Source organism: Perca fluviatilis, chromosome 12 (assembly GCF_010015445.1).
Source record: "Perca fluviatilis chromosome 12, GENO_Pfluv_1.0, whole genome shotgun sequence".
Lineage (NCBI taxonomy): Eukaryota > Metazoa > Chordata > Actinopteri > Perciformes > Percidae > Perca > Perca fluviatilis.
Genome location: NC_053123.1, coordinates 14392197 through 14416213, shown reverse-complemented (window position 1 = coordinate 14416213; position 24017 = coordinate 14392197). Strand labels below are relative to the sequence as shown.

At 39.0% G+C, this 24017-nt stretch overlaps 1 long non-coding RNA gene across 1 annotated transcript; it reads right to left on the bottom strand.

The window, feature by feature from the left end:
• Positions 1-1076: 1076 nt before the first annotated feature.
• Positions 1077-1927, bottom strand: LOC120570330. Its single transcript, XR_005641043.1, has 3 exons — positions 1853-1927; positions 1363-1431; positions 1077-1165 (listed from the first exon to the last, which is right to left on the bottom strand). It is a non-coding gene; the product is annotated as an uncharacterized LOC120570330 (long non-coding RNA).
• Positions 1928-24017: the final 22090 nt, after the last annotated feature.

The following is a 24017-nucleotide window of genomic DNA, read 5'->3' as shown; positions in this document are numbered from 1 at the left end:
GGGGACCGAGGTCACAGGGCTGGTGGCTATCTGCTAGCTAGCTGCAGCAGCAGCTAATATTAGAATATTAGACCCAGCACCGGAGGTCTGATCCCTATGATCTGATCCCGAAACCCCCGGTGACTCTATGCCAGATCAGCAACAAGAACGTTTGCTGGGATTGTTACGGTGGCGTAACGGGTAACGTTACAGCCGTGAACCGAAAGTCTATTTGCTCCGCTGGTTCGACTCTCTTCGGGCGAAGTTGTCTGCGGTGGGTAGAGACAGGGAGGCAGGGAGAGAGGGTAATAAATACATGTGACATTATGAAATAAAATTCCCCCCAAGGATTATCAAGAGTATAGGTTTCCAAAGTAATTTTGGCCTGGGCTGAACACTGGTAGGCTAGGCTGGCGCTGTTGCCTTGGAAATAACAACATCCGGTCTCTGAATATAAAAAAACAAGCCTTTTTTCGTTTCTGTTTTCGAGTGATTTTATTTTTGTTATATAAAATAGAAAATGAAAATCACAGCATATTTAAAATTTCTCCCATCCCATTTCGACCATGAAAAAGAAAAAACGCATTGTATTTCAATTTCAAATGTCGTATTTTAAAACGAAAATCAAATAACCATTCGTTTTTTGTTTTTTAATACCTGTTTATGAAATGAAAATCGAATGAACGAAAAAGTACACGGACCGATCAATGGAATTTCCATGGTATTTCAATTATCAGGAATATTGAAACAATGTTGAAATTTCAACTGAACTAAGGATCAACGTGATTGCAATGGAATTTCAATCATTATTAAGCTATAGAAAAGTATTGCTGCCATACGAAAATGTAATGCCCTAAATTAAATAGCCTATAATGAATATCCTGCTTTATCTACAGCCAGGATGTTAAAAAGTGATGGAACATTTGAAAGCTTTTATGCCTATAGCCTAGCCTAAAACACTGACCACACCACACTGTTTAAGGTAAAAACAAATTCATTTTATTAGCCTCTTATTTCATTATTTGTCCTCTTTAGCATAGTTACAGTTCATGGTCCTCTGACGTCTGACTGCTTTGTCGTCCAGTCCATCCTGCCTGGTCTGACGCATAGCGCAGCAACTGTTGCACAGCCTGGGCAAAAGTAAATTGGGTGACGGCGGCTGTCCCCATCTGCTGTGTAAGAGCATCTAAAACAGAAAATACAAGCACAATGCAAAAAATTTGCCTTTAAGTTAAACAGAACACCCACAAATACACACTTGGAAACAAATTCATTAGGCCTAGTATTTTTCAATGATCGGATATAAGGCAATTTGTCCAGTGTTGTAGGCTAGCCTATCATGTTTTCCCTAAATTCAAATCACTTTTCAAAATTGAAGGTTACCTTTTTACTTGCTTCAGTCCCTCCGGCAGGTGATCTCTTTTCTTCCCTCTCCGCCTGGCATTTCCCTCTCTACAAACACATTACAACACAATTAGAGCAACAAATACTGTCACATCCTTGCCAAACATCAGTTCAAAATGGATTTTTAGGCAAGACTAGCGCTAGCTAACGTTAGCTAGCATTAGCTAACATGACCGAATTCAAAATAATAATATCCAATAATTTCCTTGCCAAAACATTTCCAACTGCACCTGTACCATATTCTAAGACTGTTACTGCTAGCTAACGCTAGCAAATGTTAGCTAACGCTAGCGAACGTTAGCTAACGCTAGCGAACGTTAGCTAACGCTAGCTAACATTAGCTATTTTTAAAAGTTGTCTGATGCAGAATCCAAAAGCATGATGGACACTAACCATCATGTTAACGAGTAACAGTATTTGATTTAGAACAATTCATTCATATCGAACATTACATATTAAGCAAGCTTACCTGATCGTATTCGCCCCAAGAGTCCAGAAATGAGATGTGTTCGGTGCAGTACGTTGGTCTACCACCCGATGATCTCCCGGTCAACCAAAAATCAATGGCTTTTCAATCATATTTCCCGGTCAACTATATATCAATGCTTTTTCAATCATATTTCCCGGTCAACTATATATCAATGCTTTTTCAATCATATTTCCCGGTCAACTATATATCAATGCATTTTCAATCATATTTCCCGGTCAACTATTTCATTTTCAATCATATTTCCGGTCAACTATATATCAATGCATTTTCAATCATATTTCCGGTCAACTATATTTCGATGGCTTTTCAACAACAGTGTTTCCGGTCAACTCTTTTTTCAACACATTGGCAATATCGCCCAGTAAACCAAATATCAATGCTTAATCAATCATAAAGATAACTACAGATCAATGTTGTTCCAATGTTGTTGCCATCAACATTAATAACGTCAGGTTTCATCGATATTGTAATGGTGATTCAACATTTATTTTGCATTGAAATTTCAATATCAACCATAATGATGATTCCGATGGAAAATCAATATTTATTCAATGTTGGGTTGCTGTCTGGGGTTGCATATAACATAACATATAAGAATCTAGGTTAGAATTTTATCCGAGGCTATGAAAACACTTGTATTTCCCCATTGATTTGCTCTAATAGTTCTCAAGTTATTTGCAGGTTTAAAGTGCCCATATTATGAAAAGAACACTTTTTCTGGGATTTGGGGTGTTCTTTTGTGTCTCTGGTGCTTCCACACACATACAAACTTTGAAAAAAATCCATCCATGCTGTTTTGAGTGAGATACAGGTTTCTGAATGTGTCCTGCTTTCAGTCTCCTAGTGAGCTGTTCAAAATCGGCCTCGGACTGTGACGTCACAGTCCGAAATGAGCTGGCTAACCACAACCGTTAGCTCGTAGCGTTAGCGTTACCCGGCTAACGCTAACGCTAACGCTAGCATGCTACGTCGTTCTCAATAGCAAAGCACTGCTACAACACACACAAGTTCACCATAATCTACAAAAGAACTACTTACATGTGCGCCCTCATTTAGAAGTCTCCCAGCTAATCCTAACTGACCAAAGTTGGAGAAACAGGCTTTCTTTTACTGTCTCTAGAGTTAGCTAGCTGACATGCTCTACATCTGAGCTACTGCGCATGTGCGAGTGCAATCAAAGATAGTAAAACCTTAAAATACAGTTATGAACCTGAAAATGAGCATAATATGGGCGCTTTAAGGCTGAAATAATACAGCTTCCTTGGTGCAGTGAAAGCAATTTATTTCTCCAAAAAAGGACAAAACTCCTCAGAATGTCATAAAGACCTTCGAGGTCCTTGGAGAAATACTGTTCTGATCATAAACTGTCAAAAACATGAGCTGAAGCAGTTTTTAAAGGAAATACCCCTCAAAAAATACTTGTCAAATCTGCTAAATCATCTCCATTATGCTCAAGGCCCAAAACAGCCTACTTATTATGAGGCACCATGGACCAATGACCCTCACATACATTGGGAATGTCATTCTCCAGACATAGTCTTAGTCCCTGAGATGAGTCTAGGCCATAAAATGTCTTGTCTATTTTGACAAAATCCCTAAAATAGCAGTATTAAATGCACCTCAGTCATTAACCTTGAGTAAAAAGAAACTGGGAAGCATCTTTGACTGACAATTGTTCACTTTTCGTTAAGGGATGCTGTGCAGTCTGCTCAAAATGTTGAGCCTTGGTTTTCTTTGCCTATACATTTGCTTTCCATGTAAATGCTATTAAGCACATGCTGTGTGGTCTTAAGGATCTGTGCTGGGTAGCAATCACAATAAGACAAATACAACTCAGCAGAGCAGGAAAACCGCTGTGCATCATATCCCAACTGTGTATGATGTAATCGCTTTCACACTCATCATCGTTATCATGGTCGTCATCACAATCATCATCACCATCATCATCATTATCATTACTATTTCCCATGGATTTCAAAATAAAACAAAGACGCATGGTGCTGATGGACTTATCGACAATTTGGACACTCTCACCATAGCTTGTTATTGGAGCTCAGAAATAGACAATGCTTAAGGCTAGGAAGAGGTGTTACTGCTGATGTCAGACATGAATGAGTTTCATTGCATGCAATGTCTTGTCTGGTAATTATGGCAGAGTGTGTACTTGTGTTTGTGTATGTGTGTGTGTCCGAGGTGAGGTTTTTCCTTTTCCACCTTGGGCTAGTAATTACAGGATAATGAAGAATGGCTGACTACATCAGCTCTGATATTTTTGCTCATGCCAGCAGCCTGAGGAAGCTGCAGTGATTCACTATTTAACAATAGGTGATAGATGATTTAGAGACATCATACAAACAAAGAGAGTGATGAACCCTGAGTCACAGGTGATGAAACTACTTTATAGTCCGATCACAAGTTTTCTATTTGGCTTTTTATGGGAAGTTCCTCAAAGTGTAATAAAAAATTGGAAAGCATCACATCACATTTTATTTTAATTAAAAAGGTAATTCTTTTTGTGTTCTAAGACAGGATTTTGCTGCCTAATAAGCCCTGAATTAACATGATGTGTCCATGGGGGATTCACAGGTTTGTTGAACAATAATAATAATTCACTTTCTATTACCTTTCATTATAAACAATAGAGGGCAATGCTATGAAAAGTGACAATACACTGCAGATGCTAGTGTTTTGTGTCATGTTGGAATATAGTAGCCTACTTGGAATTTGAACTGCGGTTCTTTGATTACGTATTAGCAGGAGAGATTACTGCAGGTATTTATTTTTTTCACACGCACAAATTATTCTAAACGTGGATCGACTGCACAACTTGCATCTATGACATCCATGAAATGTTACATTTTTGTAAACATTGACAACTTTACATGCTTCTCATGTTAATGCTTTTGGAAGCTTTCACCCGATGAACATTTTGTGCATGCATTCACACACAAAGGTCGAAGAGTGTTTTGGGGTTTTAATGATCTATGATAGTGACACATACAGGTATTGGATGGATGATAACAATAAGACACAGCCAACCTTGTTAATCAACAGCCAGTGTGTGTAGTGGCACTTTTACATTTGGTGCACATTCAAGCGGATTGCACCAGAGCTCACAGGAAGTGACCCAACCATCTTGAGGTGGTCTCAAACAGCTTTTTGTGGACCACACCCAATTTGACTTTTTTTCACTTTATCAAATGTATTGAATAGTCAAGATTACCAGCCTCAAGTAAAATAAATAAATACAAATCTCTCCAATTAGCCCAAGTGAAAAAATACTGTTACTACCTTAGTGGGAATTTCGTAAAAATGTGTTTCTCACAGGCAATTGTCACTGAAGGGGAAGTTACATGTAAAGGAGATACATGTAATCAGTGATGCATTCCAACTGGTTGCCAATAAAGATGAACTGGATTGCTTTAACAAACACAAAACAAATCTGTGTAATCTTGAAAAACATTATCATGTTTGCTAGACTTACCCCTCCAAAAAACTGGTTGGCATTTCTGTTTGGGGAAAAAAGGCAGAAATGTCAACAAAGCAGCTCCATTTATCAGATCATGCGTAATTTAAACTGCACTGACATTTCTTGAGCAACCTTTAATATCCACAGAGGCACCAGTCATCTGATTCAGCGTGTTTGTTCCACTCATTTCGAGGCAGGGTCCGACATGTCTGGGAACATCAAAGAAGTGTTTGGATTGAAGTCTGGTGATCAGGACTACCAAGGACTGCACATGTACCACAGCAGGCAGTAGTAAAACCGCACAGAATTGTCACTGAAGAGAAGAGACTTTGAAAAACTACACAAACACACACATTGAGCAGAGGAGACAGTGTGTGTTTGACTGTGTTGCTAAAATTACACAGTAACATGTAAAAAAACCTTCTCTGTACTAGTCTCAACAAATATGCTGCACGTAGCCTACCTTAATGCAATTTACTACTTAGGTTTTCAAAATTTCACATAAACAGCCCCCCCTAAAATTCTAATTTTCAAGTGACTGGATTTACTGGTTGTGCCTGTGCCTCAACATGGCAGCTCTCTATGAATGTAACAACACTGGTGCACTGAGATAGATATAGGGGAAGTGCTGAGAAGGCAAGATCAAACACAAATCCTCCCGAAAGCCCATGAGTCCTTGCACCTGAAGATCCCTAGTGTGTAAAATCCAGCTAGTCTGGTAACTTTATTTCCCCTCTGTAATACATATCATCAGTCCGTGCTGAGCTATATCTATTGTGTCGTGCAACATGCAGCCTCACAGAAGGGATCTGCGGTGGTGTGATCCAAAAGTTGCGATCCAAATGTCAGTGTCATTCTTTCCATCTGAAGAGTGAGCAATGTGAAAACCTCTTTTCTATAATAGCTGGATTTAAAAACTACTGATTATAGAAAAGCATTTGTACAATAGCAATTGCCAGTCCCTCCAGGAATTTGCGATGTTGCGATCACAACAATTCACACAAATTCAACCAATCATTGTGAATTTATTGCGATTCGCAATTTTGACCAATCACCGAAACTTTACCACAAAATTTACCAATAACCGGAGTTTCCCGCGACTGCAACCAATCACAGCAGCCCCACGTGCCAGACTTTGCGTCAGTATGTGACGCTGAGAGCCACTGACCAAGCGGGAGTGAGAACGGGTTGACGTAACACACTAACGTCGTCAAATTCATTTCCTTGTTTCTGATATGAAGACGAGACGTGTGTGACTCGAACATCTCGCATTTACCAACAAAACGTACAGCGAAAGACATTTCAGACCGTCCTACCAACCTCTATACATTTTAACATCAATGTCCGCTGTAAAGATTTTTCACTCTAAAGTCGCTGAAAGCTGCTGATGTTTCCTGTCGGCTTTCTGCAGCGGGTGGGGCTGCTGCTCAGTTCCCCCCCACGACTGACATGCGCACACACACACACAAACACACACGGTGGATGCAGGAAAAACCGGAGATAACCTAAATTGAGGATAGCTACGCTCGTTTTTGTAAGTGCAATAAGTTAAAGTCCAATAAGTACTTTATCAAACCGTATGAATGTGTGTCCCAGACCTGGCCAGGATAGGAAATTAACTTACAATGTAAAGATCAACAAGACATTGACAGAAAAGTTCAAAATTTGATTCATTCAATAAATTAGTATTTTTTGTCTTAAATCCACCAGCCTTTTTCATATTATGCCAACATTTGCAGCATCCTGAGCCTTTTTGTTATGGTTACGAGGAAAACTCAACCCAGAGTAGTTTTATTTTTCCCGGAACAAGTTTCCTTTTATTTTTAAAGAAGTATACCAAAAGAGAATTTCACCACCATCATCACCTATTCGGGAATGCAATGTAGAATCATACATGAAGGCCAGCTGACAGAGGCTTTTCACATCACAACAGGATAGGCAAGGCTGCTTACTTTCCCCATTACTATTCCTCTTAGCGGTTGACTGGATCATGCGGCAAGCCACGGACAACAGGCGCAATGGGATCCAGTGGACCCTGTTTACACAACTGGACGACCTAGACTTTGCAGATGATATTGCATTACTGTCCCAAAACCACCAACAAATGCAAGAGAAATTGAGAGAGGTAGAACAGAAAGCAGCCGAGACAGGTCTCCATATTAGCTTACAGAAGACCAAAGAGCTTAAGGCCAATACAAAGACGCTGGCCAGCTTGATGGTGGTTAACCACCAACCACTAGAGGATGTCAACTCCTTCATCTATCTGGGAAGTGAGGTAGCGAGGGATGGCGGATCAGAAGGAGATGTGAAGAGGAGAATAGACAAGGCAAGAGGTGCATTTGGCATGATGGGGGCCATAGAGTAACATCACACTCAAGACCAAAATACGGCTATTCAACTAATGGGCCTATAGTAAGTAAGTATACCAAAATTCCGCTTAAATGTGGAACAAAAAATATTTGTGTGACATTTAATCTCAACTCAAATTTCAATTATCATGTAATAGTTCATTCTTTTCTCTCTTTTTTCAATTTAGGAAGAGTGCATAGAATTGACCTATGCTGATTTTTAAAGACACTGTCGAATGTACAGCACATGCCTTTATCAAGTCTTGATAATTGCGATCCTCATTTGACCTGCCTCAATCAGAAAGCCAATCTAAAATGCCGCCACAAGGCTTGTAACTAGAACTAAATGATGGAATATAATGACAGGGATATAATTCAATGACAGGTCTTATTTTTCATATTGAGATTAGATTTTTAAAATGGTCATTCATATTTACAACTCAATATATGACACTTCACACAGAGTTTAATCAAGTGTAAACTAATAGGACCATCATGTTATACTGCAAGTAGTAATTAAGTAATATATAGTTTACCATTTAGCCATTAAAGTTAATTCCACTTCTACCATTTTAAGAGCATTCATCTTTGCATGCCCTCTGAATTGCATATTGGCACATTATTCATTCTCCTGATGGACTGATCCTCAGTAAGCCACTGTGGGCCAGATGTACTTGTGCTTTTGCGCCCACTTCAGGCGTATTTGTTTAGCAACGTGCGCGTAAAAGCATGGCGAGGTATGTACAAACAGGCCGCACTGAGGTCGCGGGAACTGAAAATGGCAAATTGCGCTTTTCCTTGTAATGCATATGCATTCACTGGAGGGTCAAGGGGAAAGTGGAAGTTTCCCATAAAGAGATGGGAGGGGAAGTGTAAAGTGCACCTAATTGTGTATTCTGTGGTATGTGAAAATTCTCCGCCTCTTAAAAGCAGGTGTAAACCAGCCGCAAGTGGGTTTCCTCGCATATGCCTCCTGGTGAAATGGCAGCAGTAATCCGAGCAAGACGAAAACATAGGCCTAGGAGACCAGCTGAAAAGATTTTGCCGCAAATATCACACTTTTTCAGTTGAGTGAACACAAAATCATTAAGCGTTACAGATTAAGCAGCCATGCAATATTACAGTTACTGGAAGAAATCAAAGATGACATTGAATCTCCGACTCAGCGTTCACATTCCATTCCAGCAGTTGTTAAACTCCTCGCTACATTACAAATATTGGCATCAGGATAATTTCAATAAATACAACGTAAACTGAAGTATCACAGCGTGCGCTTTCTGCGGGTTGGCCATGGCGCTGATAACGCTACATTCGCAAATGTACGTACATCTGGCCCTGGGTGTATTGAAAGAGGGGAGCTACATGTAGCACCTTTAAAATTCTGAACCACAGACACATCCGCCGTTCAGCTGACTCCAGTCACTTCCCAGTGCAGTGTTTTGCTAAAATCTTACTTACTGTAAGACACAGAAGTGTGACTGCACTCACTACTGCTGAATGCATCTGTCATTGCTCAGACTGTGCTGTCATCCGAACCTGCCCCTCTCAGAAATGGAGCACCATTAGAATATGCTATTTCACAGCATGCCGGCTTAGGTGTGACTGTCACTTTTCTAACCCTTTGGCATTTGCAGTATACGACACAACAGAGAATCATTATTAGTGATGCACCGAACATGATGAGAATATCCATTTATATATTCCACCTTCTGAGAGAGGGCCTTTGCTCTGTGCAGGGTAATTTAGCATCCCGTCTTAAGGAATTAGGGACTTTTATAATTTGGTGGTGATTATGCCTCCTTTGTCTAAAAAATGTCTTCTTCTGAGTAATGTTTGTCATGTAACATTAGGTAACTAGTGTTATTTTAATGTAATAAGTAAAAATGCTGACAGGAAAATATATAGTAATCTTCCACGCCATGTTTGACTGTATGCCGCTTAGGAGTTTATAGACTTACATGCTTACTTAATTCTGTAGTTGCGTGCCTTTTAAGACACTAGAATAAGCTAAGTATCACACACACAGTGGACGAGGGGAGAAAGTGAGAATTCAATGACCCTGATTTAACAGCCACTGTAAGCTAACCATGAATGTAAACACATTCATAAATCCAGATACTTTCTGGATCCATAATGTCCATTCATTGCAGGTAAAAAAAGAAAAGAATCCTGCTTTTAAATTGTTAAACAAACAGGTTCACAGCTTTGCTTGGGAAAGCTCAGTCACTTTGTGTTGCCTTGGTGTTCAAGGCTTAAAAATAGAGCACTGTTCTGCTTTCTTTCCATCTTTTTGTTGTTAGGATGAAGCTCGCCAATCAGATCCCAATGAAACAAAACCGGGAACTCACTTTAAGAAATTGGATAAGTTCAGCTGGCTGGCATGTGGTCTGATGTGCATTTCTCCAAATGTCTGCATGTAGCAACAGCCTGAGCTTGTATGGTCATTGTGGACATCCACTCCTATAGAAGGTCAAGAGGGGAGAGGCATCCTGCCAAGGTGACAGTGATGTGTCGAAGAGGCATTCACCCTCCCTGCTCCCAATTACAAAATTAGTAAGTGGGTGGCTTCTCTCAGACTTGCTGTGCGTCTGAATGTGAGTGGGGGTGTGGACTTTGAACCATTTTCTGTCTTCGCTTGCTCTCTCTCTCTCTGCCGCAGCTTACACTCTGCTTCTGTCTGATGGCTTCTTCATTTTTTGTGCAGACGCACTGCACATCAACAGGGCTTCCTCAGGGGTCCTCAGCTATATTTAAATATTATATATCAAAGACAACCTGAAAGAATCTAGGCATGCACCAGCTTAAACTTCCCCAAATGTCTTTTAGTCTAATTGCTAAGACAAGCTATTGACAGGACTGTTTATACCAGGAATACAAAACAATCTCTACATATTTTCACTAAAGCTGAACTGTTAATAAATAAATGAAATAAGTGTATCTCAGTTGGCTCAGGTAACTGTTTCTTAAAGTAATACTGGGCAGGGAATCTTGCATTGAGATGCCCTTGGGAGAGCCCTAGTTCCTCTAATTAAATGTTAACTAATTTGTAGGATTAGGATTTAAGTACAGTTAAGTATGAAAATGTCCTTTTTTGTTTGCATAGGCATAACAAATGACTCCAAAGATCCAGCACTGAGGCTGGGAGCCAACGTGCCTAATTGGGCTAGGAGCCCTAAGTATGCTCAGCAGGATGCAACTAATAAACTAAAGTGCTAGGTCTGAAACTTGTTTATGTGTTGGCCTGTGGGGATAACAGTTTTCTTACACAAAGTGTCAAACAGCACTGTGTCATACATCCTTAAAACATAGCTGTGTTTTTAATTTTGTAATCAGTCTATGTGAAATGAGCAAACACAATCAGTACATTTGACATTTGGAGTGCTGCAATCCTACTGTATGCTTTTTTGCTTGCATGCTTTGCTTGTTCAGCCATGCTCAAGAACATCGCAAAAGTAAATGAGCCATATGATACGGATGCCAGCTCCCTTCTTTGCATGAGCAGAATTCAATAGAGATCCAGGAAATATTTTGGAAAAGTTATATAGTATTAAAATGGGATCCAAGGCAATGATGAGACTTCAATCAGCAACTCCCTTTCTCCAGCTTGGCACACAAAACAGTTTTCTGTTTAATAATACAGTACACGAATAACATAAGCCTTTATATCGAGCTCTGTGGTCATTCATAATTCATACAGTAATGCTAATAAAGCTTTGTGCACTCAGCTCCAAGAGGAAGAAAGTAAATCCTGGGCTAAAGCAAGAGTGTGACACTCATTTGGGTTGTGATATGATTACTTGCATCAAATGGACATTACAGTTAGCTGCTGTGTTGACACGTCTGTTAAAAGTTGACATAAACTAAAAACACTGTGCAATACATCTGCACGAAGAAATTAGTGTGAATGTTCCATACAGTTGCAGTAAGTCACTGTACCCTTTGTCAATGATACTTTGTGGTGGGATAATGTGAGAGTATAATTGATAATTGCAAGAAAAGTTTGACTTTTATTGTAGAAGTTTCTCAGAATGTGCATTTCTTTTTCACAGCTGCTATAAGTTATGAGCTGAGATGTAGGTTTAAACTAACATTTGAAGCAGCTGAAATCTAAATAGGCTGAAGAAAAGAGAAACAGGCAAAAGAAATTGAGACTGACTGTAGAGGACACTGCTTTATGTAGAGAAATGTACTTTTTGCTTAAAAATGGGCAACTACTATATTTTTGAAAGTCGTATTTAAATTATTAGAGTCAGATGCATCTTCACTGAATTGCACTGACATCTAAAACTCCATAATGTAGTCTGATTCCACCTGCAACTCCCTGGCAGCTGTTCTCATCACATGCAGGCACTTGGCAGCGCTTGTGTGAGTCTGATCAACAGTGGTTGTTTTGCTTGGAGCAGCCGGGACAGAAATGAGATTGTGCACGTCCTTAATTCAGAGCAGATGGAATCTGAATGGATGTGCCATGGACTGTAAGAGGTCACATTGAAAGACTCAATTGTAGTGTTTGGCTTATTCAATTAGCCGACTCCTCTGAGTCTCACAACAACCAGGTGGGACTCCTGTAATTCTATTTTAGTCTTCTTCAGCCAGCCACAATTCATGCAATTACTTTGCAAAATTAGAAGTTATACAACAATTTAAATGAATTATTTATGACAGTGCCTCCTCAACTATGATAACTTTTGGTGATTATAATAGCTAATTTAATGCTGCTATGTGATAGGCTTTAATTTTATAGCCTAAAAGTGTTATTCATGCTAAGGGTAATGTGCCGTCAGTGTCCTCTTCTTTAGATGTAAAGCTTGACTAAGGTTGATAATCGATTGTTTCATAATGCATTTCATAATGTTTCATTAGGAATATTATGATTGATAAGCTAACGTTGGTTTAGTGCATTATAGCCACCCCCATCTCATTTCTTCATTGTTAATCCAATCATTAGGCCAATTAACTATAAACTACATTTCTAATTGTGGTGAAGTTATTAGGATTGGGAAAGACAAGAAACAGCGAGATGACTGCTGAAAATAATTTAAGCCATCTTTGCATGGATCTTTTATTTTCACTGCTGTATCACAAAAAGCAACAGAGCATGACAGGCTTTTCTAGTGACTTTACAGTCTATCAGGAGGTTTGATCACATCAATAATTTATTACTGGACAGAAGGTACTGTAGATAAGAAAAAGATGTCGAAATTTGTCACAAACTGTACCTGCACATTTCATATCTCATATACAAATGTTAAGATGTAAAAATAAGTAAAACATGCGCATAACAATGGTGTGAGGAAATGCACTGGTCACTTTTTTGGGATTAATGGGTATTTACAGGATTTAGTTTGACTCATTTGACTCATCGTGCCATGGGTACATAGTCGTAAATCAGTCCAGTATGCTTTGTCCTGGGAGTTTTGCAAACAGTGTATTATTTGTCCTGAAAAATGACTGTATAACCCAGATTTTACAGCTGGGTACCTTGTTTCGCTTTCAGAACTCATAAATATCAAACTGCATTTCATTGCTGCTCTTTTCATCTGACCTGATTCCAAGCTTAATAATAAAACAGTGCTGTCTTGCTTCTCCAAACATTTCCTACCCATAAATCTAATTATAACAAACATCCACCATCTCTAAATTTATGCACAACCCTGGAGCTAGCTCCTGCATGCTGAATGCAAAGAGATATCTGGGCTGCCAATGAGGGAAGGTTAGAGAGCTGAGGTCAGCAGCTTTAGTTGAACTCAACTCTACCCTGTGCTCTAAAATGTTCACTGGAAGCTGGACTGTAGGCTTCAGGGACTGCTACAAAGTGTTTAGAGAGCTGGTCACTAAGGGATTGCCCTCATTGCAGAGTGAGGAACAAGAGCCTCAGGGATACTTCTGCTTTGTATGAGTTATGCAAAAGAAAAAAATGAGGGTATGACTCCTGGTACTAAATAGCGGTGGATCCTAAGCATCCTAGAGAATGTCAAGTCATTTACATCAGAGAGAAATTTAAATATATCTATACTGGTCTAGCAATAATGTGTCCAGCTTTAAAAAATCATTTCATTGAAATGTTCAATATTTTTCATATTCTTCTCAACTTTCTCTTGACTCAGTGTACTGTTCTCATCTATTCATCATCAGCTCTAAAGCTCTAAATGACTTTGACATGAATACATAAACAGGGGGAGAATCTCTAAATGCCCCCTGGACATCCATCCGTGCAGCGGGCCATGAGGAGAAACTCAGCTAACAGCCTGACTGGGACACGTGCCAATCATTATTCCACAGAGAGCTATGCACTCAGTTAGCATTATGTCAGTACACATTACCCATTTTACTTGAAACATGGCCACAAATTAAAAGCAAATGACAATTCTACTCTCATACCCTTACTGAGGATAAGGAAAACATGGATGAAACTTTAGAAGTGGCTGCTGAAAGAAGGATCCCTTTATATGCACACACCAAAATAATGCTATTTTGCACAATTAATCATCCACACAGTAACACATTTGCAATAGGAAAAGAATGTGTGCACTGCCACAGATGGTACATGTCATTGATCAGTGGATTCGGGACCAGAATTAAGTACTATATAATTACTTTATTGATTTGTAGCTTACATTTGCTATTATCCCTTTTATGTTTAATGTTGTGCCAACTGAACCAGATTTTCTCCACTGTGCTTTTTTCTGATTTTTATCCAATGGGACCCAGAAGCCAACAACCGACGGTATGCTGCAAAACACGCTCACTTTGCTCCAACACATTTGTGATAATTTCATTAAAGATATATTTAAATTAGGAGTATGCACCATGTAAGCACAATAACAGCTAGAAAAGGCAATGCAGTGTAAATTAGAGTTGTGGGCTGCAGTGTTAATCTTTAAGAGTTCTTTGGTGTTAACTAAAAAGTGAGCAATGATTATGAATAGCAGTAGGGTTACTAAGGATTTGTGACAATTTTTCAGATTAAAGAAAATGTGTTGGTTCATTAGTATTGGATTAACTATGTTTTACTTATGATGACCACCCCTTGCTGGTGTGGACATAACTTCAACAGATAGAACAATGTTTTCAACATTACCTTATGTGTGGTGTGCAATAGGGCTATTCGCTCAAATATAAGAGGGGATCTCATTTAATGTTGTGTAAAAACAAAAATAAAGTTGCTATAAAGCTGGTGCGGGTTTGAGTGATCATGCGATAACTGTGAGCATAACGTGAACCGTCTCGCTGGATTGTGTCTTGGTAATAAATAACAAAGGGAAGCCGGAGTTAGTGGAGTGTACAGACATCTAAAGAATAATTTTAAATCTAGATAATAAAAGTAATGTTTACTTTTAGTTTACTGGAATATTCATACGATTAGTAGGGTTTTAGTTTTAGTGTCTCCTGAATGTAAGTTTTAACTAATTTTATTAATTTGTACGTAAATGTATACAGTATGTGTGGTGCTATACATTCTTATATATGGGATGTTATAATTGTTGTGCCTTGCGCCTCCTCTGTTACCCTGGACTCTCCTCTATGGCACATTAAACTGTCTGTCAATAATTTGAAATTGTATTGTTTAATTCGAATCATTGCATTGAAAAACTGAATCTGAATAGTATAATTTGAAATTGAATTTATTTGTTTGGAACTGAAGTCCAATAAAATTTGATTCTCACTGAAAATTCAACTCTCTATATATCTTCACATTCAGTTCTCACAATTCAAATTCAGTTCTCAAAATTCCAGTTACTGTGACAGACAGGTCAAGGCAAGGCAAGCACTTCTTCCTCGTTTCATGGCAGGAACTGTGCTCCAAAATGTAGGTGCTGATTGGCTGAAGAGGAGTCCTGTGTATCTGCGACACTGAACTCTAGCTATCGATCTGCGCTCGATTGCTCTTCCTTCATCCTTCAACTACCCGGATGTCTGTCACAGTAACTTGAAATTGAATTTTGAGAACTGAATTTGAATTGTGAGAACTGAATGTGAAGATATATAGAGTTGAATTTTCAGTGAGGATCACATTTTATTGGACTTCAGTTCCAAACGAATAAATTCAATTTCAAATTATACTATTCAGATTCAGTTTTTCAATGCAATGATTAAAATTAAACAATGCAATTTGAAATTATATGATTCAAATTCAGTTTTTCAATGCAATTATTCAAGTTTAGCAATTCAAATTAAAATATAAATGATTCAAATTCAATTTCTGGTGGCACATATTTCAGCCCAAAGAGTCACTTCTCCAGAAAGCCACATTACACCATACTGCAAAGGGATTGCACTTACACCTCTGAGGACCAATAGTGCAATTCTTACTTTACTTTATCACATATGCATGTGCCTGAGCTTGAATTTAAATGATTTAAATTAAAGCAATTGCTTTAAAGATAAAAAAAAAAAGTCTGGATTCACTGAGGGGTTGACTCCTATTAAAGTTAATTTAAACTATTTAAAATCATAGACAATTTCTTCCACATCTCTCAACAGGAGGGCTGATGAGCAGTAGGGTAATCAGTGCTGTCGCTGGTGGCCTGAAGTTATATAAATGAGACAACAATTTGAATCAGCTGTACCAACTTATAATTTACTAAAAATTTCACCTTTTACAGACATCCAGGACCATGAGACGTAGTATGACCTGGATCAGCACTTCAGGTGTGATCCTCACTCTGGACTTGACTGTGCATCATGGAAATAATCATCTTGAGAGAATTTTGTTTTATCTCAGGCGTAATGTGTAATTGTTGCTGCTTCAATTGAAATCAAATTCTTATTGACCACTAGTGTATCTGATGTAACATGGAGCTTTTTAATTTCAACATTTGTTTGGTTTTGACCAGGGTTGACATTAATGATACCTTCTAGATATGAGATTTATTTTAACAGTATTATAATGATAATCTTTCTATTAAACAGATGACACATGCTCTAATTTATACACAATTGCATTCTACTAAAACATTAAACTTGCTCTATCACAGTGAGGGGTGCCGTTTTATTCTTGGAAAATCTAAGATGATTGTTGTGCTTTTGGTTGACACAAAACTACAATGCAACATTGAGCCAGCCTCCTCAGACTTTTTAGTTTTAAATTACGCTGGCAAAGTTACTGAGGTGTAACAGTATGTTTGATTGGTTCACGCTCAGGATTCTTTGGTATCAAGAGAAAGTGTACCCTGACCATTTGTAATTACCATGTGCTGCAGTTGCATGCTCATTCTGTCAGTGAAGTGCAAGCAGCATTTTAATGTTATCTCCAGGTTGCACTTCACAGCATAGCACCGCATGCTCCAAAACATCCTTGCAAAAGACTCAAGATCTCTTTATGCATTGTGGTACAATTTGGCTAGGGAGCAGGTTATGCTCCTGGAAGATATGTGTCAAGGCTGATGTTATAACTTTTGTAAACACTTTTTAAAGCCTTTTGATTGATCCGTTATACTGCTTTTACAGGCATTTTAAGCCACATGTTTTTGCTAGACCCTGTGGACTGCATGGTTGCTTCGGCTCACTACAGAGATGGCATTTGAAGTGATATCCTGAGGTAAAAGCTTCTATCTATATTAGCTATGCAATTCTACCTATGTATGTGTTTGTATATGACCTGTCATAACATTGATTTATATTGCAGTTTGCTGTGTTAAATGTCCTGTTATTGCTTGAGGTGAAGCCAGATCTGGGTTGACCACATGCTGCATTGTTGGAAGTTAACTATACAAACGGTAAGGTTTTAGCAGCTATGGGTTGTAGCAATTGTATTAACAAGTTTAAATTCTTGTCATTTTAGGGTTTTATAGCCACTGCTGTTTTGCCTGCCTTTTAAACTGTCCTATGATGTTTTGCTTTTGATGTAGAACTAAGAGACACCGCCACAGGTGGATGGGCCTTGTAAATGTGTGTGCCAACTGCTAGTACTGAGTATTGGGAGCTCATTTTTGTGATACGTTTTACCTCAGCCCTCTGATCCTTTTTCCTTGTTTTCTGGTGTTCGCCAGTGGACGGTGGGGGTCCCACTCCCCTTCACTGCATGTGGTGGTGTGTATGTACTGTGTGCCAGTCTACTGTAACTCAGCCTTATTGCGTGTCTTTGCTGTGTGATTTGCTGTGGGGGAGGGGGAGGCTACAAGTGTGAGTGTGTTGGTGCCCATGGACCTGGTAACCCCCTTGTATGTCTGGCTCCTTAAGAGGCTGAGGTTTAATTATTTTTGCCGCCTTGTCTTTTTTTTCAGCATCCCTAGGACTGCTGGCATTAGCATCTTTATCAAGTTTTAGGGTGTTTAATAAAGTCGCCCAAAACCTGTTTAAAACAGTTTAATATTGCTGTTAATTGCACTTCCAGTCAAAATTAAGTCTCTGTATTTTATCATTTGTGGGAACCTCTGGCAATATTTTGTTATTGGTGGATTTAAACCCCCACCACTTGCCTCAGTTACATATCATTAAGCAAACAAGCAGATCCTTCTAAATTCTTTTATTTTTAGCTGCGAGAGCCATTCTATCATAGGTCACAAAAACACTCCCAAACACATGCCCTCATTCAGTATTGTCTGCTATATTGGCCAATAAAGCTCTCTTGATCCGCTGCTTCTCGATGGGTCTTAATACCAGATGATATTGTCTATTACAATACAAATTTCCTTTGCTCACAACTTCAGGCTTTGAACCGGCACATGACAACATTCTTGCGTTTTGCATATATAAATGTTTAAAATGTGTTTATTTTGAAGTAATTTTTTATTACATTTTAATATAATAATTAAGATTATAAAAGTATTTAATGACTTTTCTCAACTGAAGAATCTGTATTGTGTTAGATATATCTAGTTAAAAAAACACCTATAAACTACATAAATGCGCGGCTTTTCGATTGCCGGGAAAAAACGAGTGTCAGCCATCTTGAATCCTCGTAGCTTCTCAGCAGGAGCAGAAACTGTTCATCCCGACGGAAATTTTAGAACAACAATTATGTGCATTCAAACTACCGCACACGCGTACCACCGGGATACATTGGTACAGATCGGAGAATATGCAGGACACTTTATTACAGACACAATACTCGACACACTACGCGAGCTTCGCCTGCATGGAGACCAGCGGTGGTGCTCGATGCCTCTGGCCAGTAAAGAGACCTCATCAGCGGGGAGCGTTGAACGAGTGTGCCGGTGGAAAGCTAACGCTAGCTGGCCACCTGTTCCACCAATACTGCTTGCAAGTGTCCGCTCATTAAACAAACTGGACTACATCCAACTTCAACGAAACTCCCAACGTGAGTTCGGAGACTGCTGTGTTTTTGTTGTTGTGAAAATATTGCTGTGGACAATCCAGCCTGCTGCTCTGTCACTGGGTAAGACTACGAGTGGAGGTGGGCTGTGTTACCCCGGACTACCTGTTGCAGAAATGGGGTGATTTGTATCCAACTAACTGCTAACTGCTGGTGAAGTTTGTGACTGTAAAATGCCGACCATTCTAGCTACATCCCACGCAAATTTACCGGTGTGTATGAGATGTTTATACCACAGCCCACCAAGAGCTAATGCTAGTAGCTATGTGTTAGCCTTCTTTTATGGCTTGGTTGAATTCTAATGTAGAATGCAGTCTGTTATTTCTTGTTATACCATGTTCTGGGTGAATACTCGATTCTGATTGGCTGCAGGGTGTCCATTAAAAAGTGATGTAGGACACCTACTAAAGGAGTTCGGTGAAACTGACTGTTTACTGTTCTATATGAATGTGCTACATTAAATCAAAAAGGAAATGTGGATTTATTATTTCCAAATCGTCCTCTGAACACCACAGGATGGCGCTAAAACACACAGGCTGCAAGAAGTAAGTTATACTGGCCCTCTGGAGTGACTCAGTTTCACAGCGAATAACGTTATCTCACATCCCGTTCACTGTTCAGCTCGCTGCTTCAGGCTGATGGATGGGAATGATTGTTCCAGGTATTAGTCAAACCGTCAGGCGTAACCAGGGAAACGGAGTTATTGTTTGGATAAACTTTAGATTTCGATTGTAAAACTAATATTATTATTATTATTATTATTATTTGGCAAGTGACCATGGTATAAGCGGGTTAATGCCCTTCGAGGTGTCCATTGTCAGGTATTAATGGACTTAATGGACTTAATGGACTTATTCTGCGCGTCGGACAGTTCACGCCTCGCCGTCGTCCATTAATCACAGGCTCACAGGCTTGAATCTTATTAGCAGATGCTTAACAACACAGATGCATGCGCATGTTTCACAGCTGAATTTCTGACATTTGCAAACAAGACTAATTGCAAACTGCAGAAAACTCAATAAAGGTGTCGAAGCATTGTTTCCTCATTCAAATAACCCAAGTTTGAATGATCAGGTGTTCAGATTAAAAAGAATGCAGAATTAAGAGGGCGTCTAGCTTTAGGTGCCAAAGGGGACAATGAAATTTGATCTAGCAAAGGAGTTAGTTTGAAAGTTTATCTGGTGTGAAGAAAAACTGAAGTTTATAAAACTGTAAAAGGATTAAATTAGTTACAGCAACAATCCATTTAACGTCACAAAGTAAGCAGGTGTTGCTTGCATGTATTTAATTGGCTAACGCAGTTCTGCCAGACATTGTATTGCATTGCGATGTGTATAGCGAGGTTTAACTTTTTTGCTACACAACCTTGCAGTTTTTGTGACTGCTGGGCCAACAGTGCCCTCATACAATAAAAATGGATGAAACTTCTACATTTCGTTTTCATGCAGCGCTAATGTCTTCTTGAACACAGCTTTGGCGGTGTAAGGGAATGGCAGAGAGAGCCCACGTGACAGCAATAGAGGATTGATTATGTAATTATTTTCAAGCGTACTGGAATCTCCAGGCATAATTACAAAGCCCCTTAATTTTTCCTGCTGCCACTGTTTCCAGTCATTTATAGCCTCCTTGTTTTCCAAAAGATTGGATGACATATGGCTGGAGTTGAACATTTCATTTCATTTTTGGAAAAACACCAAGTGAGGCTTTGCAGAGCCCAATGGAGATGGGATATGTCTGCCATTCAAGGCTGAACGTAGTTACTATTTATTATAAATAACACATAATGGGTTTTATTTTATTCCTGAGTACAAGTTAATTTAAGGTGCACTGCATTTTCTTTTTCTTTTTCATTTAGTTTCTTGACAGATATTGCCTTGAAGCACTGGATTTGACTCTGTTTACGAGTCAGCCAGTGAACCTCCTCAGTCATTCCCAGACTTATTTTAGTAAGGCAGCGTGAGTTGGGGTGCACAAACAAAACACACAACTTGTGTGAGCTGAGTATTTGCAGGAAAGCCAGCTACCTGCTCATTAATTCCCATTCTTTTATCCTACAAGCTCTGGGGCTTGTTTCTCTTGTCAGTGTCTGCCCCCTGGCAGTCCCTACCTGCTGTGCTGATGCCGATGTTTCTTTGGAGTGAGAGACTCCACTCATCTCTCTGAGATCTCTTAGGGTCGAAGCTGTGCTGAGAAAATGCAGCGAGAGACTGAAAATGGAGACCTAGTTATGTCTAAAATATTTATTCAAATATAACATAGACACATGATGAAAATTATATGGATTAAGGTGTCCTCAGTGTTTATTATAAGTAACATACTGTATGTGCATAGGATAACAAGGGGTCATGTTTTTAATATTTAACTAGCTATAGGGTTTCCACTGTTACAAAAGGTGATGTAACTGCTCCAAAAACAAATAAATTAAACAGAGGTTCATCTGTGTCAGCCATGTCTCAGATTTATTCAAACGCATATAAAAATGTAAACCTTGTCAAAGTTAATATATTTTCTATTTCATCCCTCACTTATATGGTGATTGCAAGCCACCAATTACCTGACAGTAGATATAGCAGGTCAAAGGCCAACAGGAAATTACCTCGATAAATGGAAAGAAATGTGGTCTTCGTCCTGCCCAGCTCTTCAATGATCCTAGCTATGTTATCAATCATTCAGTGCATTCATTCACCAAAGCTCTCCTTCAGAGTTGTCATCTGCCCTTCACTAGTTAGGCCTGTGATGGGCATTCTCATTCTGTGTGGTGTTTCACTCGTCTCTGCCATGGCAAGGTCAATGTCATTCACCCACTGACTATGAAAGCCTTTATGACACTAAAGACACATTTAGCATTGCATCAAAGGAACAGTGCTTCCTTCTATTTAATATCTGATTGACAGGTAGAATATCAAATATTAATGAGATAGTTGCAATATCTCTGTGACAAAGTTTGGTAGGAAGGAGATGATAGTCGCCATGTTCTCGACATGTCAAAGACCCAATTTTCACCCATATAACACCTTGCCCTACCTCCCATTGTGTCATCTTTCCTTCCACCTTTGCAGCATGCATGCTGTGCAAGGCACAAAAATACTGTACCACAGAGCTGGGTAAAGTACATTTTATAGTCAGGAAAATACCAAGTCATTGCGCTGGTATTTTGACTGCTGCGGAAGTAGGACTCACCAGCAGCATGCTAACATGCATAAACATGATAACGCTTTTGTCTGATTTCCTTATTGCAATAACGAGTTAAGCACCATATGGCTGTTTGTTCAAACGTTTAGGTTACGTCACGTAAATGTACTGTTAGAACGTATGTATGAGTTTAATGATGGTGCAAGTTAATAATAAATGGTATTTTGAACTGCTATTTTTGAATGTGCTTTTTCTATTGCAGCAATACTGTGTTCCATTGTACTAGTAACTGGCTAATTCGAACAAGCATGTATGAGCCAATGTGAGCAAAGCAATCAGTATTGCAAGGGTAATTTATAGTGGGGTTGCCAACACTTACAAAATCAGTTTTAGCATTTGATAAAAACTTTTGCAAAGATTAGGAATTTGACTTTGGAAAGTTGTTAATTACACACTCAAATGCACCCTCTCTTGGCAATATTCAAATTTTAGGTAAGATTTGCACTCATTTGTCATGTGCTGCCAGCCAGAAAAACAATAATTTGGACAAACAACGTAAGAAAACACATCAAACCGCCTCATTTTTGGAACAAATAGGATCCTGTAATTGTGGAAGACTGAGGCAGCATAACATCATGCTGCCACAGTCTGCGTCATCTAGATTTAACCTAGATTAGATTACCCCACTCGGAAAAATAAAAACTCAAGCTGAAGAAAAAAATGGGTTTGTTTGACTGTTTTTACTTTCATTCGAAAAAATAATAGTGTTGCTGTATTTCTTCTAGTTTGTGTTGTGTTTTTGTGGACCTGAAAGGAGAGCTCCCATAAAATGCTGTTTTTGTGTATTTGGTAAAGTCTGTTGTGCTGGTTGAAAAGCTTCAGTACTCCACATCTGCATGCAACCCACCCCTCACCATGCGAGAAAAATCTCACTCAACATTGTTAATCAAAGTTGATAACGCTGTTTTATACTCAGTCTTTGATGCTAATTGCTAAAGAGAAACAGCTACCAAAGGGTGTTATTTACCAACACCCATGAGCTTCTAGATAATCCATCTACTTGTAATGGAGGTGACAGCCTGAGATCAAAGCACTGAACCAAAGTGAAAATGGCCGTAAACAGGATAGGTGTATGATGATGAAAGTTAGGCATACAAAAATACTCTGTTTGATGTATCATTTCAAAATTTAAGCAGTGCTGGGTATTCAATCTGTGTGTCAGTATCCAATGGGGATGTTGTGATGTGTGATATTGCTCATAATGGCGTCCATTTGAGAGTCCTGCTACTGCTGTTATTTAAAACCAGAATCTCGGGGGGAACCAAATTAAATGTCAGAGGACTCACATTCAGACTGAAGCCATTTCATTGATAAGGAGAACCCTTCCCATAGAATTACCCAATAAATTAAAACACTTTTGAATAATCCTCTACAGAGCTGTCCCCTAGAGGTTCTTTATGATCCTTTAAAAGTCATCACTCTCTCCACAACCTCCAGTTCACTCTGTCTTCTGGCTCGCAATGATCCATCAGTCAGACAAGAAAAGACATATTTGTCAGCGGATAATGAAAGCTCCTGAAAGGTTGTCAGTGGGCTTCAACAGACATGCAAACGAACACCGCTTTTCCCATGTTTTGTATTCTTGTTTTTTTTTTTAGGTAAGGAGTGCAAATGATTGCCAACAAAGTTTATTATAGTGTGGTTACAAATGAAATATGCTCCTAATGCAGTGTGCAGGATATCTGCAGGTCATTAGAACATCTTAAAACTTCTTAAAAATTTGCAAATATTAGACCTTAGTAAATCATTTGTCATAAATATGAATTCACTGCATCTTGATTTACATATAAACAATTTATCTGATTCATTTTGATTCATTTCTGCTGTGTGGTTGACTGATGTGATTAATGTGCTTGC